This window comes from Hyperolius riggenbachi, chromosome 9 (genome assembly GCF_040937935.1).
Source record: "Hyperolius riggenbachi isolate aHypRig1 chromosome 9, aHypRig1.pri, whole genome shotgun sequence".
Classification (NCBI taxonomy): domain Eukaryota; kingdom Metazoa; phylum Chordata; class Amphibia; order Anura; family Hyperoliidae; genus Hyperolius; species Hyperolius riggenbachi.
In genome coordinates, this window is record NC_090654.1 from 68948893 (window position 1) to 68970424 (window position 21532).

General features: G+C 46.3%; 1 long non-coding RNA gene across 1 annotated transcript in view; it reads right to left on the minus strand.

Annotated features, from left to right (window-relative positions):
* The window catches only part of LOC137531626 (uncharacterized), a 448676-nt gene extending 435079 nt beyond the window's left edge, over positions 1 to 13597 (minus strand). The window contains exon 1 of the long non-coding RNA XR_011023686.1: positions 13422 to 13597. This is a non-coding gene — a long non-coding RNA (uncharacterized lncRNA). The remainder of the gene's footprint in view (positions 1 to 13421) is intronic.
* Positions 13598 to 21532: the final 7935 nt, after the last annotated feature.

Below are 21532 nucleotides of genomic sequence, written 5' to 3' on the forward strand. Positions count from 1 at the left end.
GTGCTTTAATAAGTAGTTTTTCTGCTCTTTGCTGATAGCCGGTATTCAGCAAAGCACTGCGGTAAATCCTTGCAGTGCCTGTGATGTGCGTATATCGCAAAAGTGCACTGCGTGCAACATTTTGCTGGCAGTTAGAAGCCATTCTCATTCTCTGGAATGAGACAGAAAAACGCAATCACTGTAACATGGAGCCACAATTGCTTGGTAGAAATGCAATTACACTCCATAGGTGATTGCGATTTGCCTTTTGCAATCCCAGTATTGAACCCGGCCTAAGGGGGACCAGCTGGATCCCAATTATTTATCAGGTGGTCGTTGTGTTCCCCGACTGTGCACTTGATGGTGTAAGAGTGGAACCCTTTAAGACCACCTATCCCTCTCTTCCCTCTCCAAAACGCTATACTCTATTCCTCTCTCACTCCCATCACCTAACCCGCCCTAATAGAGTCTACCTTACCATGGTGGGCCTGCTTGCAATCCTATTGGCCAAAATGTGATTTAGTTTTAGCCAACTGGATTAGCCAAAGGACTCTGTTAAAAAAAGAATATAATAAACTATCTTAGATGGAGATTAACTAATTAGCGCCCTTTTTTATTAAGCATGTTTCGATTTAAAAATTGTATCGTTCCCATTTTTCCAATAGCAACAGCACGGCGATGAACATGTGAATTGCATTGCCGGGTTTTTGCTAGTGCAATTGGTATTTTCCAGAATTACAATTGTTGGCCTGCATCTTTTTTTGTTTTGTTTGCAGTTCTATGCTTTGTACCTTTTTGGTGAGGATTGGTATGGCTATGGGGAGGAGGAGGCCATTATTAGAATTTGGGGGTATATTTAAATCATTTTAAATACGCCCCTGAGTTCTACATTGCAGGTTGCAACAATTTGTAATCACCAATAAAGTTCTCTTAAGGGCCAGTTCACACTTGGGGTGCTTTTATAAGTAGTTTTTCTGCTCTTTGCTGATAGCCGGTATTCAGCAAAGCACTGCGGTAAATCCTTGCAGTGCCTGTGATGTGCGTATATCGCAAAAGTGCACTGCGTGCAACATTTTGCTGGCAGTTAGAAGCCATTCTCATTCTCTGGAATGAGACAGAAAAACGCAATCACTGTAACATGGAGCCACAATTGCTTGGTAGAAATGCAATTACACTCCATAGGTGATTGCGATTTGCCTTTTGCAATCCCAGTATTGAACCCGGCCTCAGGGGGACCAGCTGGATCCCAATTATTTATCAGGTGGTGGTTGTGTTCCCCGACTTTGCACTTGATGGTGTAAGAGTGGAACCCTTTAAGACCACCTATCCCCCTCTTCCCTCTCCAAAACGCTATCCCCTATTCCTCTCTCACTCCTATTCCCTAACCCGCCCTAATAGAGTCTACCTTACCATGGTGGGCCGGCTTACAATCCTATTGGCCAAAATGTGATTTAGTTTTAGCCAACTGGATTAGCCAAAGGACTCTGTTAAAAAAAAGAATATAATAAACTATCTTAGATGGAGATTAAGTAATTAGGGCCCTTTTTATTAAGCACGTTTCGATTTAAAAATTGTATCGTTCCCATTTTGCCAATAGCAACAGCACGGCGATGAACATGTGAATTGCATTGCCGGGTTTTTGCTAGTGCAATTGGTATTTTCCAGAATTACAATTGTTGGCCTGCATCTTTTTTTGTTTTGTTTGCGTTTCTATGCTTTGACCCTTTTTGGTGAGGATTGGTATGGCTATGGGGAGGAGGAGGCCATTATTAGAATTTGGGGGTATATTTAAATCATTTTAAATATGCCCCTGAGTTCTACTCTGCAGGTTGCAACAATTTGTAATCACCAATAAAGTTCTCTTAAGGGCCAGTTTACACATGGGGTGCTTTAATAAGTAGTTTTTCTGCTCTTTGCTGATAGCCGGTATTCAGCAAAGCACTGCGGTAAATCCTTGCAGTGCCTGTGATGTGCGTATATCGCAAAAGTGCACTGCGTGCAACATTTTGCTGGCAGTTAGAAGCCATTCTCATTCTCTGGAATGAGACTGAAAAACGCAATCACTGTAACATGGAGCCACAATTGCTTGGTAGATATGCAATTACACTCCATAGGCGATTGCAATTTGCCTTTTGCGATCCCAGTGTTGAACCCGGCCTAAGGTGGACCAGCTGGATCCCAATTATTTATCAGGTGGTCGCTGTGTTCCCCGACTTTGCTCTTGATGGTGTAAGAGTGGTACCCCTTAAGACCACCTATCCCCATCTTCCTTCTCCAAAACGCTATCCCCTATTCCTCTCTCACTCCTATTCCCTAACTCGCCCTAATAGAGTCTACCTTACCATGGTGGGCCGGCTTACAATCCTATTGGCCAAAATGTGATTTAGTTTTAGCCAACTGGATTAGCCAAAGGACTCTGTTAAAAAAAGAATATAATAAACTATCTTAGATGGAGATTAAGTAATTAGGGCCCTTTTTTATTAAGCACGTTTCGATTTAAAAATTGTATCGTTCCCATTTTGCCAATAGCAACAGCACGGCGATGAACATGTGAATTGCATTGCCGGGTTTTTGCTAGTGCAATTGGTATTTTCCAGAATTACAATTGTTGGCCTGCATCTTTTTTTGTTTTGTTTGCGTTTCTATGCTTTGACCCTTTTTGGTGAGGATTGGTATGGCTATGGGGAGGAGGAGGCCATTATTAGAATTTGGGGGTATATTTAAATCATTTTAAATATGCCCCTGAGTTCTACTCTGCAGGTTGCAACAATTTGTAATCACCAATAAAGTTCTCTTAAGGGCCAGTTTACACTTGGGGTGCTTTTATAAGTAGTTTTTCTGCTCTTTGCTGATAGCCGGTATTCAGCAAAGCACTGCGGTAAATCCTTGCAGTGCCTGTGATGTGCGTATATCGCAAAAGTGCACTGCGTGCAACATTTTGCTGGCAGTTAGAAGCCATTCTCATTCTCTGGAATGAGACAGAAAAACGCAATCACTGTAACATGGAGCCACAATTGCTTGGTAGAAATGCAATTACACTCCATAGGTGATTGCGATTTGCCTTTTGCAATCCCAGTATTGAACCCGGCCTAAGGGGGACCAGCTGGATCCCAATTATTTATCAGGTGGTCGTTGTGTTCCCCGACTTTACACTTGATGGTGTAAGAGTGGAACCCTTTAAGACCACCTATCCCCCTCTTCCCTCTCCAAAACGCTATACTCTATTCCTCTCTCACTCCCATCACCTAACCCGCCCTACTCTTAAGGGCCAGTTCACACTTGGGGTGCTTTAATAAGTAGTTTTTCTGCTCTTTGCTGATAGCCGGTATTCAGCAAAGCACTGCGGTAAATCCTTGCAGTGCCTGTGATGTGCGTATTTCGCAAAAGTGCACTGCGTGCAACATTTTGCTGGCAGTTAGAACGCCATTCTCATTCTCTGGAATGAGACCGAAAAACGCAATCACTGCAACATGGAGCCACAATTGCTTGGTAGAAATGCAATTACACTCCATAGGTGATTGCGATTTGCCTTTTGTGATCCCAGTGTTGAACCCGGCCTAAGGGGGACCAGCTGGATCCCAATTATTTATCAGGTGGTCGTTGTGTTCCCCGACTTTGCACTTAATGGTGTAAGAGTGGTACCCCTTAAGACCACCTATCCCCATCTTCCTTCTCCAAAACGCTATCCCCTATTCCTCTCTCACTCCCATCACCTAACCCGCCCTAATAGAGTCTACCTTACCATGGTGGGCCGGCTTACAATCCTATTGGCCAAAATGTGATTTAGTTTTAGCCAACTGGATTAGCCAAAAGACTCTGTTAAAAAAAGAATATAATAAACTATCTTAGATGGAGATTAACTAATTCGCGCCCTTTTTTATTAAGCATGTTTCGATTTAAAAATTGTATCGTTTACATTTTTCCAATAGCAACAGCACGGCGATGAACATGTGAATTGCATTGCCGGGTTTTTGCTAGTGCAATTGGTATTTTCCAGAATTACAATTGTTGGCCTGCATCTTTTTTTGTTTTGTTTGCATTTCTATGCTTTGTACCTTTTTGGTGAGGATTGGTATGGCTATTGGGAGGATGAGGCCATTATTAGAATTTGGGGGTATATTTAAATCATTTTAAATACGCCCCTGAGTTCTACATTGCAGGTTGCAACAATTTGCAATCACCAATAAAGTTCTCTTAAGGGCCAGTTCACACTTGGGGTGCTTTAATAGGTAGTTTTTCTGCTCTTTGCTGATAGCCGTTATTCAGCAAAGCACTGCGGTAAATCCTTGCAGTGCCTGTGATGTGCGTATATCGCAAAAGTTCACTGCGTGCAACATTTTGCTGGCAGTTAGAAGCCATTCTCATTCTCTGGAATGAGACAGAAAAACGCAATCACTGTAACATGGAACCACAATTGCTTGGTAGAAATGCAATTACACTCCATAGGTGATTGCGATTTGCCTTTTGCAATCCCAGTGTTGAACCCGGCCTAAGGGGGACCAGCTGGATCCCAATCATCTATAAAGTGGTCGTTGTGTTCCCCAACTTTGCACTTGATGGTGTAAGAGTGGTACCCCTTAAGACCACCTATCCCCATCTTCCCTCTCCAAAACGCTATCCCCTATTCCTCTCTCACTCCCATTCCATTACCCGACCTAATAGAGTCTACCTTACCATGGTGGGCCGGCTTACAATCCTATTGGCCAAAATGTGATTTAGTTTTAGCCAACTGGATTAGCCAAAGGACTCTTTTAAAAAAAGAATATAATAAACTATCTTAGATGGAGATTAACTAATTAGCGCCCTTTTTTATTAAGCATGTTTCGATTTAAAAATTGTATCATTTACATTTTTCCAATAGCAACAGCACGGCAATGAACATGTAAATTGCATTGCCGTGTTTTTGCTAGTGCAATTGGTATTTTCCAGAATTACAATTGTTGGCCTGCGTCTTTTTTTGTTTTGTTTGCATTTCTTTGCTTTGTACCTTTTTGGTGAGGATTGGTATGGCTATGGGGAGGAGGAGGCCATTATTAGAATTTGGGGGTATATTTAAATCATTTTAAATACGCCCCTGAGTTCTACATTGCAGGTTGCAACAATTTGTAATCACCAATAAAGTTCTCTTAAGGGCCAGTTCACACTTGGGGTGCTTTTATAAGTAGTTTTTCTGCTCTTTGCTGATAGCCGGTATTCAGCAAAGCACTGCGGTAAATCCTTGCAGTGCCTGTGATGTGCGTATATCGCAAAAGTGCACTGCGTGCAACATTTTGCTGGCAGTTAGAAGCCATTCTCATTCTCTGGAATGAGACAGAAAAACGCAATCACTGTAACATGGAGCCACAATTGCTTGGTAGAAATGCAATTACACTCCATAGGTGATTGCGATTTGCCTTTTGCAATCCCAGTATTGAACCCGGCCTCAGGGGGACCAGCTGGATCCCAATTATTTATCAGGTGGTGGTTGTGTTCCCCGACTTTGCACTTGATGGTGTAAGAGTGGAACCCTTTAAGACCACCTATCCCCCTCTTCCCTCTCCAAAACGCTATCCCCTATTCCTCTCTCACTCCTATTCCCTAACCCGCCCTAATAGAGTCTACCTTACCATGGTGGGCCGGCTTACAATCCTATTGGCCAAAATGTGATTTAGTTTTAGCCAACTGGATTAGCCAAAGGACTCTGTTAAAAAAAAGAATATAATAAACTATCTTAGATGGAGATTAAGTAATTAGGGCCCTTTTTATTAAGCACGTTTCGATTTAAAAATTGTATCGTTCCCATTTTGCCAATAGCAACAGCACGGCGATGAACATGTGAATTGCATTGCCGGGTTTTTGCTAGTGCAATTGGTATTTTCCAGAATTACAATTGTTGGCCTGCATCTTTTTTTGTTTTGTTTGCGTTTCTATGCTTTGACCCTTTTTGGTGAGGATTGGTATGGCTATGGGGAGGAGGAGGCCATTATTAGAATTTGGGGGTATATTTAAATCATTTTAAATATGCCCCTGAGTTCTACTCTGCAGGTTGCAACAATTTGTAATCACCAATAAAGTTCTCTTAAGGGCCAGTTTACACATGGGGTGCTTTAATAAGTAGTTTTTCTGCTCTTTGCTGATAGCCGGTATTCAGCAAAGCACTGCGGTAAATCCTTGCAGTGCCTGTGATGTGCGTATATCGCAAAAGTGCACTGCGTGCAACATTTTGCTGGCAGTTAGAAGCCATTCTCATTCTCTGGAATGAGACTGAAAAACGCAATCACTGTAACATGGAGCCACAATTGCTTGGTAGATATGCAATTACACTCCATAGGCGATTGCAATTTGCCTTTTGCGATCCCAGTGTTGAACCCGGCCTAAGGTGGACCAGCTGGATCCCAATTATTTATCAGGTGGTCGCTGTGTTCCCCGACTTTGCTCTTGATGGTGTAAGAGTGGTACCCCTTAAGACCACCTATCCCCATCTTCCTTCTCCAAAACGCTATCCCCTATTCCTCTCTCACTCCTATTCCCTAACTCGCCCTAATAGAGTCTACCTTACCATGGTGGGCCGGCTTACAATCCTATTGGCCAAAATGTGATTTAGTTTTAGCCAACTGGATTAGCCAAAGGACTCTGTTAAAAAAAGAATATAATAAACTATCTTAGATGGAGATTAAGTAATTAGGGCCCTTTTTTATTAAGCACGTTTCGATTTAAAAATTGTATCGTTCCCATTTTGCCAATAGCAACAGCACGGCGATGAACATGTGAATTGCATTGCCGGGTTTTTGCTAGTGCAATTGGTATTTTCCAGAATTACAATTGTTGGCCTGCATCTTTTTTTGTTTTGTTTGCGTTTCTATGCTTTGACCCTTTTTGGTGAGGATTGGTATGGCTATGGGGAGGAGGAGGCCATTATTAGAATTTGGGGGTATATTTAAATCATTTTAAATATGCCCCTGAGTTCTACTCTGCAGGTTGCAACAATTTGTAATCACCAATAAAGTTCTCTTAAGGGCCAGTTTACACTTGGGGTGCTTTTATAAGTAGTTTTTCTGCTCTTTGCTGATAGCCGGTATTCAGCAAAGCACTGCGGTAAATCCTTGCAGTGCCTGTGATGTGCGTATATCGCAAAAGTGCACTGCGTGCAACATTTTGCTGGCAGTTAGAAGCCATTCTCATTCTCTGGAATGAGACAGAAAAACGCAATCACTGTAACATGGAGCCACAATTGCTTGGTAGAAATGCAATTACACTCCATAGGTGATTGCGATTTGCCTTTTGCAATCCCAGTATTGAACCCGGCCTAAGGGGGACCAGCTGGATCCCAATTATTTATCAGGTGGTCGTTGTGTTCCCCGACTTTACACTTGATGGTGTAAGAGTGGAACCCTTTAAGACCACCTATCCCCCTCTTCCCTCTCCAAAACGCTATACTCTATTCCTCTCTCACTCCCATCACCTAACCCGCCCTACTCTTAAGGGCCAGTTCACACTTGGGGTGCTTTAATAAGTAGTTTTTCTGCTCTTTGCTGATAGCCGGTATTCAGCAAAGCACTGCGGTAAATCCTTGCAGTGCCTGTGATGTGCGTATTTCGCAAAAGTGCACTGCGTGCAACATTTTGCTGGCAGTTAGAACGCCATTCTCATTCTCTGGAATGAGACCGAAAAACGCAATCACTGCAACATGGAGCCACAATTGCTTGGTAGAAATGCAATTACACTCCATAGGTGATTGCGATTTGCCTTTTGTGATCCCAGTGTTGAACCCGGCCTAAGGGGGACCAGCTGGATCCCAATTATTTATCAGGTGGTCGTTGTGTTCCCCGACTTTGCACTTAATGGTGTAAGAGTGGTACCCCTTAAGACCACCTATCCCCATCTTCCTTCTCCAAAACGCTATCCCCTATTCCTCTCTCACTCCCATCACCTAACCCGCCCTAATAGAGTCTACCTTACCATGGTGGGCCGGCTTACAATCCTATTGGCCAAAATGTGATTTAGTTTTAGCCAACTGGATTAGCCAAAAGACTCTGTTAAAAAAAGAATATAATAAACTATCTTAGATGGAGATTAACTAATTCGCGCCCTTTTTTATTAAGCATGTTTCGATTTAAAAATTGTATCGTTTACATTTTTCCAATAGCAACAGCACGGCGATGAACATGTGAATTGCATTGCCGGGTTTTTGCTAGTGCAATTGGTATTTTCCAGAATTACAATTGTTGGCCTGCATCTTTTTTTGTTTTGTTTGCATTTCTATGCTTTGTACCTTTTTGGTGAGGATTGGTATGGCTATTGGGAGGATGAGGCCATTATTAGAATTTGGGGGTATATTTAAATCATTTTAAATACGCCCCTGAGTTCTACATTGCAGGTTGCAACAATTTGCAATCACCAATAAAGTTCTCTTAAGGGCCAGTTCACACTTGGGGTGCTTTAATAGGTAGTTTTTCTGCTCTTTGCTGATAGCCGTTATTCAGCAAAGCACTGCGGTAAATCCTTGCAGTGCCTGTGATGTGCGTATATCGCAAAAGTTCACTGCGTGCAACATTTTGCTGGCAGTTAGAAGCCATTCTCATTCTCTGGAATGAGACAGAAAAACGCAATCACTGTAACATGGAACCACAATTGCTTGGTAGAAATGCAATTACACTCCATAGGTGATTGCGATTTGCCTTTTGCAATCCCAGTGTTGAACCCGGCCTAAGGGGGACCAGCTGGATCCCAATCATCTATAAAGTGGTCGTTGTGTTCCCCAACTTTGCACTTGATGGTGTAAGAGTGGTACCCCTTAAGACCACCTATCCCCATCTTCCCTCTCCAAAACGCTATCCCCTATTCCTCTCTCACTCCCATTCCATTACCCGACCTAATAGAGTCTACCTTACCATGGTGGGCCGGCTTACAATCCTATTGGCCAAAATGTGATTTAGTTTTAGCCAACTGGATTAGCCAAAGGACTCTTTTAAAAAAAGAATATAATAAACTATCTTAGATGGAGATTAACTAATTAGCGCCCTTTTTTATTAAGCATGTTTCGATTTAAAAATTGTATCATTTACATTTTTCCAATAGCAACAGCACGGCAATGAACATGTAAATTGCATTGCCGTGTTTTTGCTAGTGCAATTGGTATTTTCCAGAATTACAATTGTTGGCCTGCGTCTTTTTTTGTTTTGTTTGCATTTCTTTGCTTTGTACCTTTTTGGTGAGGATTGGTATGGCTATGGGGAGGAGGAGGCCATTATTAGAATTTGATGGTATATTTAAATCATTTTAAATATGCCCCTTAGTTCTACTCTGCAGGTTGCAACAATTTGTAATCACCAATAAAGTTCTCTTAAGGGCCAGTTCACACTTGGGGTGCTTTAATAAGTAGTTTTTCTGCTCTTTGCTGATAGCCAGTATTCAGCAAAGCACTGCGGTAAATCCTTGCAGTGCCTGTGATGTGCGTATATCGCAAAAGTGCACTGCGTGCAACATTTTGCTGGCATCCTTAGCTGAAAACAGTTCAGCTAAGGATGGGAGTGGCTACCAAAAACATAGATGTAAACTGCCAGATACACACTTTCAATTATGATTGGCCAATCACTGACCAATTTTACCAAATGGGTGTAGTAATGAGAGATTACCGACCCAATCTGTTCGTAGTTTTCAATATCTGTTGAAACTCATACTACATGGAGATGATAAAATTGGTCAGTGATTGGCCAATCAAGATTGAAAGTGTGTACCGGGCTTTAGGGAAACATGGAAAATTCCTTTACCTGCACTGAGCATTAATTGTACATTGCGATATAGCTGAAAGCAGCTGATTCAGTGTAAACCAGCCCTGCATCTATGTGTTTTAAATGGACCCTGAATTAAAAATGAAATTGGTACTTACCTGGGGCTTCCTCCAGCCCACTGTAGGCTGCGAGGTCCCCCAGGGTCCTCTTGACTTCATGAAAGTGTGTACCTGGCAGCATCTATGCATTGCAGCAGGCCTGGTTTTTGGTAGCCACTCCCATCCTCAGCTGAACTGTTTTCCCAGTCCTGCTGGTGGCTCCGTTAACAGTGACTTTTGGGCTGAAAGTTGTCCATATACTTCCAGTAAGTCCACGTTCTGTGTCAGCATGACGGCCAATGTTACAGTCTGACGCAGGACTGTCACTCCGGCCAGCGTGATGATGCGTAGCGGCTGGCATGAGGACGCAGAGCATGGTCTTCCTGGAAGTATACGGACAACTTTCAGCCCAAAAGTCGCCATTAACAGAGCCACCAGCAGGGCTGGGAGAGGAGCCAGTAGGACACCGGGGGACCTTGCAGCCTATGGTGGGCTGGAGGAAGCCCCAGGTGAGTATTAATTTAATTTTTTACGACTGCTCAGCATCCCTTTAAATAAAAGCTTTTCACAACGCACTGCTGCATATACTTTTTATGCATTATGGCCCAATACATACAAATGTGCAGGAAAATGCACAGCGACTAATAGAGAGTGCAGAACAACTGTACAATTAAGATGCGTTATCTGTCGGCGGTGTAACTCTGCAGCTCCCATATCTGTTTAGCTTCTGCAAAATTCAGGTTCAGCCTCACAAACCCAGAGCCGGCATTATCATAGGGTAAAGCTAAGGGCCCCTGAGCCCGCTGCCACACCCCCAGGTCTCCCCAACTTTCTTGTACTCTGCAGAGTGTTCAGCTGCAAAGTGAACTCCCCTGTCCGGCCGGCTCGCTCCTCCGTCAGTATGTGTGCTCCCGTCTTTCCTCTAGCTGCCTCTTCATGGCATATTATTACATAACAACATACCGCCAGGTCACGGTGCAGAGGCGCCCCTGCAGAGAGGAAGACAGCAGCGCATGGACTGATGGAGGAGCATGTCGCCGGACAGGTGAGTTCGCTCTGCAGCTGGTTCGGGACCCGAAGGGGGTAGATTTATGAGAAACAAAGGGTCCTCTAATGCAGTATGCAGTTTCCTGGACGGACGGGGATCAGTCTCAGGGGTAATCGGGCAAGAACATCGCTGGAGATTTGGGTGCTGCAATAGGTGCCATGTGAATTACGGCTATAGCAGCGCTCAGTCAGTAATTTGGGCGCCATTAAAAGACGAAGCCTAAATTATGATAAAAGCAGCACATGGAGGCTGCCATATTTATAAATATGGTGGGGGCGGGTTACTGCGCGCGCGACCTAGTGGACAGTGTCGTGCGCAGCGGGTTACGGGGGGAGGGGCTGGGGTGCGGCGGCATAGCTAGCATAGTTGCCTCAGTATAGGGAGTTTAGTTGCCCCAGTATGGCTAGTATAGTTACCCCAGTGTAGCTAGTATAGTGCCCCAGTATAGCTAGTATTGTGACCAGTATACCTAGTATAGTCCCAGTATGGGTCGGTAGTGCCCTAGTATAGCGCCCAGTATAGCTAATATAGTGTCCAGTATGGGTAGGTAGTGCCCCAGTATAGCTAGTAAAGTGCCCAGTATAGTGCCCCAGTATGGCTAGTAAAGTGCCCAGCATGGCTAGGCTAGTATAGTTACCCCAGTATAGCTAGTATAGTGCCCCAGTATGGCTAGTAAAGTGCCCAGCATGGCTAGTATGGTTACCCCAGTATGGCTAGTATAGTGCCCCAGCATGGCTAGTATAGTGCCCAGCATGGCTAGTATAGTGCCCAGCATGGCTAGTATAGTGTCCCAGCATGGCTAGTATAGTGTCCCAGCATGGCTAGTATAGTGTCCCAGCATGGCTAGTATAGTGCCCAGCATGGCTAGTATAGTGCCCAGCATGGCTAGTAAAGTGCCCAGTATAGGTAGGTGGTGCCCACGCGGCCGCCGCTTCTGTTACCTTATGAGCGGGCGGGCGGCCGCTTCCGGATTCCCCCAGGCGCCGCTCTCCTTCATGCATGCAGTACTATCTCCTCCTATAACAGCAGCGCGTCTTGCGTCTGCTGTAAGGAGGGAAGGAGGCGGGGCAGCGGCTTCCTGTAGCGGCGATATGCATCCTGGGGGAATCCGGAAGCGGCCGCCCGCACATAAAGTAACAGAAGTGGCGGGCGCGGGGGGGGGGGACCAGGGGCAAGATGACAGACCCGCCGCGGCCCAGCTGGAAACTGCCAACGGACCGGCAGTGGGCCGCGGCCCGGTGGTTGGGGACCCCTGCCTTAGAGTGCTGAAATATATAATAATAATAATCCGAACATTTATATAGCGCTTTTCTCCTTTCAGACTCAAAGCGCTCAAGAGCTGCAACCACTGGGACGCATTCAAGAGGCCACCCTGCAGTGTTAGGGAGTCTTGCCTTGAAATCCTTACTGAATAGGTACTGACCCTAGCCAGGATTCAAACCCTGGTCTCCCATGTCAAAGGCAGTGCCCTTAACCAGTACACTATCCAGCCACTAGTACTCTGTTGAGCCACTATGAAATATTGACCTTTTTTTATTTCTATCCTCTCCTGGCAGAGAACTGGGCTTCCTAGAGTAAAGTAGTTTATGGCTGTAATTCCTTATCAGTAGTCTCACTGGGTCCTGACTGGAGAAAAACTGTTAAGGTGCCCATACATCAGGAGATCATGGGCAGATTCGACAAAGAGACAAATTGAACTCTAATCGACTCTGATTAGATAAATTTGTCTGTTAACCAAAGCTGCCCATATACTGCAGGCCAATTCCCGTCCGATTTAAGCATGAAATCTTAAGGGAATCGGCTGTGCCCACCGCGTCCGCCCCGCTGCTGCCCTCCTAATGTATAAATGTGCCCCCCCAGTGTGTGCATTTATGAATTACCTGTCCTCTAGCAGCCTCTGCGCGGTGTCCGTAACGTCCGAGCGGCTCTCTGTACACGCCACTGGCGCATAGTGTCTGGCGTTACACGCTGTGCGCTGGTGGCGTGTACGGAGGCTACCCGGAGGTTACAGACACCGTGAGGAGGCTGCTACAGGACAGGTAATGTATAAATGCACACACAGGTGGGCACATTTATACAATAAGGCGGCAGCGGCGGGGGTTTCGTGCTCATTTCAAAATCGGCCGCCATACCGCCGCACACCCGAGCAACCAACTTTCGGTCTTAAATGGGTTGTATCATCGATTGGGTCTGCACTTGACGGCACTGATTTTCAACCAATTCGATAATAATCGAATTGGTTGGTCAATGGACCGCCAAATAGCCTGATGTATGGGCACCTTTAGTTGCATAATACAATATTACCTCTTTCAGGCAGAGAAAGAAGAAAAGCAGTGCTTCTGTTTTTCTTCATGCACACAAATTGTGAAGTAGCCTATTGATTTCAATAGGCTGCAATTCTGAATTTAGATGTGTGCATGTGAACAGTGCTGCTCAAATCCAGGTCCGGGAGATGCCCGGATAGTTGCTATCTGGATATCTCCCAGTAAACCTGTGCGGTGTGGGCGGGGGGGGGGGGGGGGGGACAGGGGCCTTAAGGTATTCATTTTTTTCTGCTTTGTTTTACTCAAAGATGGTCTTTCATACCTTTTTTTTCTCAGAGATAATGTTGTCCTCAGTGTATCTTGTTTCTGGTGAGCCAGGGGCTGCATCCAAAGGTAATGATGTAGAGCCCCATAGAGTGCCATGGCAGATTTGTATGTCCCAGAATGCCAGTGGGATGAACATTGCGGAGCGGTCTAGGGTAGGGGGAAGAAGAGGAGACTGGTCAGGTGATCACACTTTTTCTAGGCAAAAACAGAAATTGAGAGACATTTGTATTGATACAGAAGAAAGGGACAGCATTGGCAAGCAAATCTGGATGCATGGAAGTCAGCTGTGTGCTAACCCTCTCTACTGGCACTAAATACAAAATAAGGGCTCGTTTCCATATAGTGCACTTTTATGTACACTTATGGAAATGCAATCGCAGGGACAGCAGACAGTGCATAGACTGCACTGTCTGCCATTACCATTCATGCACGGTGATTCAGCGCTGAATCGCTCATGGTTTGCTGCATTTCGGGGTGCTTTAGCCCGTCGCAAGCCCCGCTCATCCGCCGAGTGTGACGTGTAGCCACTGGGCTCTGCGCTTCAATGGAAAGAAGCCCTAAGGCTACACAACCATCAGCAGATGTCTATCTGGATCTGAAGTCACTAAATAAAATATAAGTAACCAGAAGGGGGCTACAGCAGCTACATATTACACACTCTACCTCCCTGTTATACCGGACTGTTATAAAAGTGAGGACACAATCAACAATAAAAAAGTTTATTTGCATTTTAAATTTTCAGTTGCGGGATCCTAGATACATTCTCTCATTTTCTGTCACATCAAGGGTCTTTAAAGGCGCTTCTCATTTTCCAACCTACCCAAAACTTAACGTGGATCCGAGATAAACTTTTACTCATTGCATAATTGTGTTCCTTTCATATAGTTTATGGGGCATTCCTCAAGCCAAATACTTTTTTTGTTTTGTTTTAATACTCTAAATTCCCTAAAACTAAACAGGCCTCGCCCACAGCTCCTATTGTGCCTTGGCACTGTAGCAAGGGCTTATGGGAGCTCAGTCTGGGCAGGAGGAGGAGGAGGTTGTTACTAGACATTGATTTCAGAGGTAGAGGGGAGGATGGAGGAGGAGAGGGGACTACATTTACACACAGGCAAGCTGATAGCATCTCCAGCCCTTAGCCTGTGACAATGTGACAAACAGAACATGGCTGCCCTCATTGTATCACAGGAATAAATAATCATAAACGTTTGAAGCTGTTTGCAGCTAGATATGCTGTGTAAACTATCTAAACTTTAGATAAGATATATAGACAAGTTACTTGTTATAGTTAGTTTTTCATCTCAGATCTGCTTTAAAGGACTTACGAGGCGAAGTTAAGAAAAAAAGTTAATCACCTGCCTCATCTTTTAAGGCACGGAGGACGCCGTCCGCGCCCTCTGTGCCGATCCGCCGGGTCCCCCCGCTCATTAGCCCCCCGGGCCGGCTGCCGACCCCACGGCCCGGGTCGAGCTCTCCTGCCTCTCGTAAAATGGCCGCTTGCTCTGGCTGCGGCTGCGCAGTCCGCATAGCCGCGAGTGCGGCTGCGCAGCTCTAGGGCCATCCCCCCCGATCCACGCTATGCAGCCGCGGCCAGAGCAAGCGGCCATTTTACGAGAGGCAGGAGAGCCCGACCCGGGCCGTGGGGTCGGCAGCCGGCCCGGGGGGCTAATGAGCGGGGGGACCCGGCAGATCGGCACAGAGGGTGCGGACAGCGTCCTCCATGCCTTAAAAGATGAGGCAGGTGATTAACTTTTTTTCTTAATTTCGCCTCGTCGTAAGTCCTTTAAAGAGGCACTTAAGCCTCAAACCTCATACTGCATGGAAGTAGTAAAATTGGCCAATCAGAATTGAAGCAGGTACAGTGAGTAGTCCTCATGCCCACTGCCCCCCCCCCCCCCCCCTCCACATTCACTTCCATCCCCCTCTGCTCTCTCCTAGGAGCCAGCAAAAGCTGATCTGGGTCAGCAGCAGTGCATAAGCGTTAGGCCTGGCAGCACACATCATTGCGCACAAGTCAATGACGCGCACCGCCGGGTAGAGCCGGGACAAGGTCCTTCAGCTCCCAAGGCAGAGACAGCAAAGTGCGCCCCTGCATCCCTCCCACCCCAGCCATCACACACTAATTGCTATTAGACTAAGAGGCGCCCCAGGGCCCCCAGCGTCCCCAACACCTTAATCTCTAGTTATCTGGCTTGCAGTCACTGCTATGTATGCCCTTTTGTTATTTCTTTGTGCTTCAAACACAATTGGGAATGACAGCTGAATGAATTGTGCACCCCCTCCTACACTGCGCCCTGAGGCTGGAGCCTCTTCAGCCTCTGCCTCGGCCCGGCCCTGCCGCCGGGCCTAGTGCCTGCCAACCCTGAAGCAGCTCCTGCTGGCATTTAGGAGAGAACAGACGGGGATAGAGTTGAATGGGGACACACATGCGTCTGTCGTTATCCGCTGTTTCAGTTTCAACTGACGATCATTATGTGTGTGCAGAGGCCGCAGATCGCTATTGCTCGGGCAAGAGTACAGTTCCGTCCGGTAGGATTTTTAACGATCCCCGATGCCCAAGCACAACCATTCACAATGCTTTTTACTAGCCCCACCCACTAATTAAAGCGCCTCCGTCATACGCCGATTGTCGTCCCCTCTGCCCTCCTCCATAGCAACAGAGCACATTGCTGGCCTCAAGGCTAGAGGCATGTCTGTACAACATCATTCCCCGAATTATTGCCCGAGGGATCGTTTCTCGATCTCTTATGGGCGACAATTCTCGCATGTGTGTACATAGCTTCAGCATATCGAAGCCATAGCAGCCACCTTGTGGAATATGAGCCAGCCCTACACACTGCCAGCTAAACTCCCCACCTCCCCTTCCCAAACTGCACCATAATATGGCTGAGCATCACCCCATACACAGACCTCAGGTATAATATCGCTCAGCATCGCCCCATACACAGACCTCAGGTATAATATCGCTCAGCATCGCCCCATACACAGACCTCAGGTATAATATCGCTCAGCATGGCTTCATACACAGACCTCAGGTATAATATCGCTCAGCATCACCCCATACACAGACCTCAGGTATAATATCGCTCAGTATCGCCCTATACACAGACCTCAGGTATAATATCGCTCAGCATCGCCCCATACACAGACCTCAGGTATAATATCGCTCAGTATCGCCCTATACACAGACCTCAGGTATAATATCGCTCAGCATCGCCCCATACAGAGACCTCAGGTATAATATCGCTCAGCATCACCCCATACACAGACCTCAGGTATAATATCGCTCAGCATCGCCCCATACACAGACCTCAGGTATAATATCGCTCAGCATCGCCCCATACACAGACCTCAGGTATAATATCGCTCAGCATCGCCCCATACACAGACCTCAGGTATAATATCGCTCAGCATCGCCCCATACACAGACCTCAGGTATAATATCGCTCAGCATCGCCCTATACACAGACCTCAGGTATAATATCGCTCAGCATCGCCCCATACACAGACCTCAGGTATAATATCGCTCAGCATTGCCCCATACACAGACCTCAGGTATAATATCGCTCAGCATCGCCCCATACACAGACCTCAGGTATAATATCGCTCAGCATCGCCCCATACACCGACCTCAGGTATAATATCGCTCAGCATCGCCCCATACACAGACCTCAGGTATAATATCGCTCAGCATCGCCCCATACAGAGACCTCAGGTATAATATCGCTCAGCATCGCCCCATACACAGACCTCAGGTATAATATCGCTCAGTATCGCCCTATACACAGACCTCAGGTATAATATCGCTCAGCATGGCCCCATGCAGAGACCTCAGGTATAATATCGCTCAGCATCACCCCATACACAGACCTCAGGTATAATATCGCTCAGCATGGCCCCATACACAGACCTCAGGTATAATATCGCTCAGCATCGCCCCATACACAGACCTCAGATATAATATCGCTCAGCATCGCCCCATACACAGACCTCAGGTATAATATCGCTCAGCATCGCCCCATACACAGACCTCAGGTATAATATATCGCTCAGTATCGCCCTATACACAGACCTCAGGTATAATATCGCTCAGCATCGCCCCATACACAGACCTCAGGTATAATATCGCTCAGCATTGCCCCATACACAGACCTCAGGTATAATATCGCTCAGCATTGCCCCATACACAGACCTCAGGTATAATATCGCTCAGCATTGCCCCGTACACAGACCTCAGGTATAATATCGCTCAGCATCGCCCCATACACAGACCTCAGGTATAATATCGCTCAGCATCGCCCCATACACAGACCTCAGGTATAATATCGCTCAGCATCGCCCCATACACAGACCTCAGGTATAATATCGCTCAGCATCACCCCATACACAGACCTCAGGTATTATATCGCTCAGCATCGCCCCATACACAGACCTCAGGTATAATATCGCTCAGCATCGCCCCATACACAGACCTCAGGTATAATATCGCTCAGTATCGCCCTATACACAGACCTCAGGTATAATATCGCTCAGCATCGCCCCATACACAGACCTCAGGTATAATATCGCTCAGCATCGCCCCATACACAGACCTCAGGTATAATATCGCTCAGCATCGCCCCATACACAGACCTCAGGTATAATATCGCTCAGCATTGCCCCATACACAGACCTCAGGTATAATATCGCTCAGCATCGCCCCATACACAGACCTCAGGTATAATATCGCTCAGCATGGCCCTATACACAGACCTCAGGTATAATATCGCTCAGTATTGCCCCATACACAGACCTCAGGTATAATATCGCTGAGCATGGCCCTATACACAGACCTCAGGTATAATATCGCTCAGCATCGCCCCATACACAGACCTCAGGTATAATATCGCTCAGCATGGCCCTATACACAGACCTCAGGTATAATATCGCTCAGTATTGCCCCATACACAGACCTCAGGTATAATATCGCTCAGCATTGCCCCATACACAGACCTCAGGTATAATATCGCTCAGTATTGCCCCATACACAGACCTCAGGTATAATATCGCTCAGCATTGCCCCATACACAGACCTCAGGTATAATATCGCTCAGTATTGCCCCATACAGAGACCTCAGGTATAATATCGCTCAGCATCGCCCCATACACAGACCTCAGGTATAATATCGCTCATTATCGCCCTATACACAGACCTCAGGTATAATATCGCTCAGCATTGCCCCATACAGAGACCTCAGGTATAATATCGCTCAGCATCACCCCATACACAGACTTCAGGTATAATATCGCTCAGCATGGCCCCATACACAGACCTCAGGTATAATATCGCTCAGCATCGCCCCATACACAGACCTCAGGTATAATATCGCTCAGCATGGCCCCATACACAGACCTCAGGTATAATATCGCTCAGCATCGCCCCATACACAGACCTCAGGTATAATGTATCGCTCAGTATCGCCCTATACACAGACCTCAGGTATATTATCGCTCAGCATCGCCCCATACACAGACCTCAGGTATAATATCGCTCAGCATCGCCCCATACACAGACCTCAGGTATAATATCGCTCAGCATTGCCCCATACACAGACCTCAGGTATAATATCGCTCAGCATTGCCCCGTACACAGACCTCAGGTATAATATCGCTCAGCATCGCCCCATACACAGACCTCAGGTATAATATCGCTCAGCATCGCCCCATACACAGACCTCAGGTATAATATCGCTCAGCATCGCCCCATACACAGACCTCAGGTATAATATCGCTCAGCATCGCCCCATACACAGACCTCAGGTATAATATCGCTCAGCATCGCCCCATACACAGACCTCAGGTATAATATCGCTCAGCATCGCCCCATACACAGACCTCAGGTATAATATCGCTTAGTATCGCCCTATACACAGACCTCAGGTATAATATCGCTCAGCATCGCCCCATACACAGACCTCAGGTATAATATCGCTGAGCATCGCCCCATACACAGACCTCAGGTATAATATCGCTCAGCATCGCCCCATACACAGACCTCAGGTATAATATCGCTCAGCATGGCCCTATACACAGACCTCAGGTATAATATCGCTCAGTATTGCCCCATACACAGACCTCAGGTATAATATCGCTCAGGATTGCCCCATACACAGACCTCAGGTATAATATCGCTCAGCATTGCCCCATACACAGACCTCAGGTATAATATCGCTCAGTATTGCCCCATACACAGACCTCAGGTATAATATCGCTCAGTATTGCCCCATACACAGACCTCAGGTATAATATCGCTCAGTATTGCCCCATACACAGACCTCAGGTATAATATCGCTCAGCATTGCCCCATACACAGACCTCAGGTATAATATCGCTCAGCATTGCCCCATACAGAGACCTCAGGTATAATATCGCTCAGCATCGCCCCATACACAGACCTCAGGTATAATATCGCTCAGTATCGCCCTATACACAGACCTCAGGTATAATATCGCTCAGCATCGCCCCATACAGAGACCTCAGGTATAATATCGCTCAGCATCACCCCATAAACAGACCTCAGGTATAATATCGCTCAGCATGGCCCCATACACAGACCTCAGGTATAATATCGCTCAGCATCGCCCCATACACAGACCTCAGGTATAATATCGCTCAGCATCGCCCCATACACAGACCTCAGGTATAATATCGCTTAGCATCGCCCCATACACAGACCTCAGGTATAATATATCGCTCAGTATCGCCCTATACACAGACCTCAGGTATATTATCGCTCAGCATCGCCCCATACACAGACCTCAGGTATAATATCGCTCAGCATTGCCCCATACACAGACCTCAGATATAATAACGCTCAGCATTGCCCCGTACACAGACCTCAGGTATAATATCGCTCAGCATTGCCCCGTACACAGACCTCAGGTATAATATCGCTCAGCATCGCCCCATACACAGACCTCAGGTATAATATCGCTCAGCACCGCCCCATACACAGACCTCAGGTATAATATCGCTCAGCATCGCCCCATACACAGACCTCAGGTATAATATCGCTCAGCATCGCCCCATACACAGACCTCAGGTATAATATCGCTCAGCATCGCCCCATACACAGACCTCAGGTATAATATCGCTCAGCATGGCCCTATACACAGACCTCAGGTATAATATCGCTCAGTATTGCCCCATACACAGACCTCAGGTATAATATCGCTCAGGATTGCCCCATACACAGACCTCAGGTATAATATCGCTCAGCATTGCCCCATACACAGACCTCAGGTATAATATCGCTCAGTATTGCCCCATACACAGACCTCAGGTATAATATCGCTCAGTATTGCCCCATACACAGACCTCAGGTATAATATCGCTCAGTATTGCCCCATACACAGACCTCAGGTATAATATCGCTCAGCATTGCCCCATACACAGACCTCAGGTATAATATCGCTCAGTATTGCCCCATACAGAGACCTCAGGTATAATATCGCTCAGCATCGCCCCATACACAGACCTCAGGTATAATATCGCTCAGTATCGCCCCATACACAGACCTCAGGTATAATATCGCTCAGCATTGCCCCATACACAGACCTCAGGTATAATATCGCTCAGTATTGCCCCATACAGAGACCTCAGGTATAATATCGCTCAGCATCGCCCCATACACAGACCTCAGGTATAATATCGCTCAGTATCGCCCTATACACAGACCTCAGGTATAATATCGCTCAGCATCGCCCCATACAGAGACCTCAGGTATAATATCGCTCAGCATCACCCCATACACAGACCTCAGGTATAATATCACTCAGCATGGCCCCATACACAGACCTCAGGTATAATATCGCTCAGCATCGCCCCATACACAGACCTCAGGTATAATATCGCTCAGCATCGCCCCATACACAGACCTCAGGTATAATATCGCTCAGCATCGCCCCATACACAGACCTCAGGTATAATATATCGCTCAGTATCGCCCTATACACAGACCTCAGGTATATTATCGCTCAGCATCGCCCCATACACAGACCTCAGGTATAATATCGCTCAGCATTGCCCCATACACAGACCTCAGGTATAATATCGCTCAGCATTGCC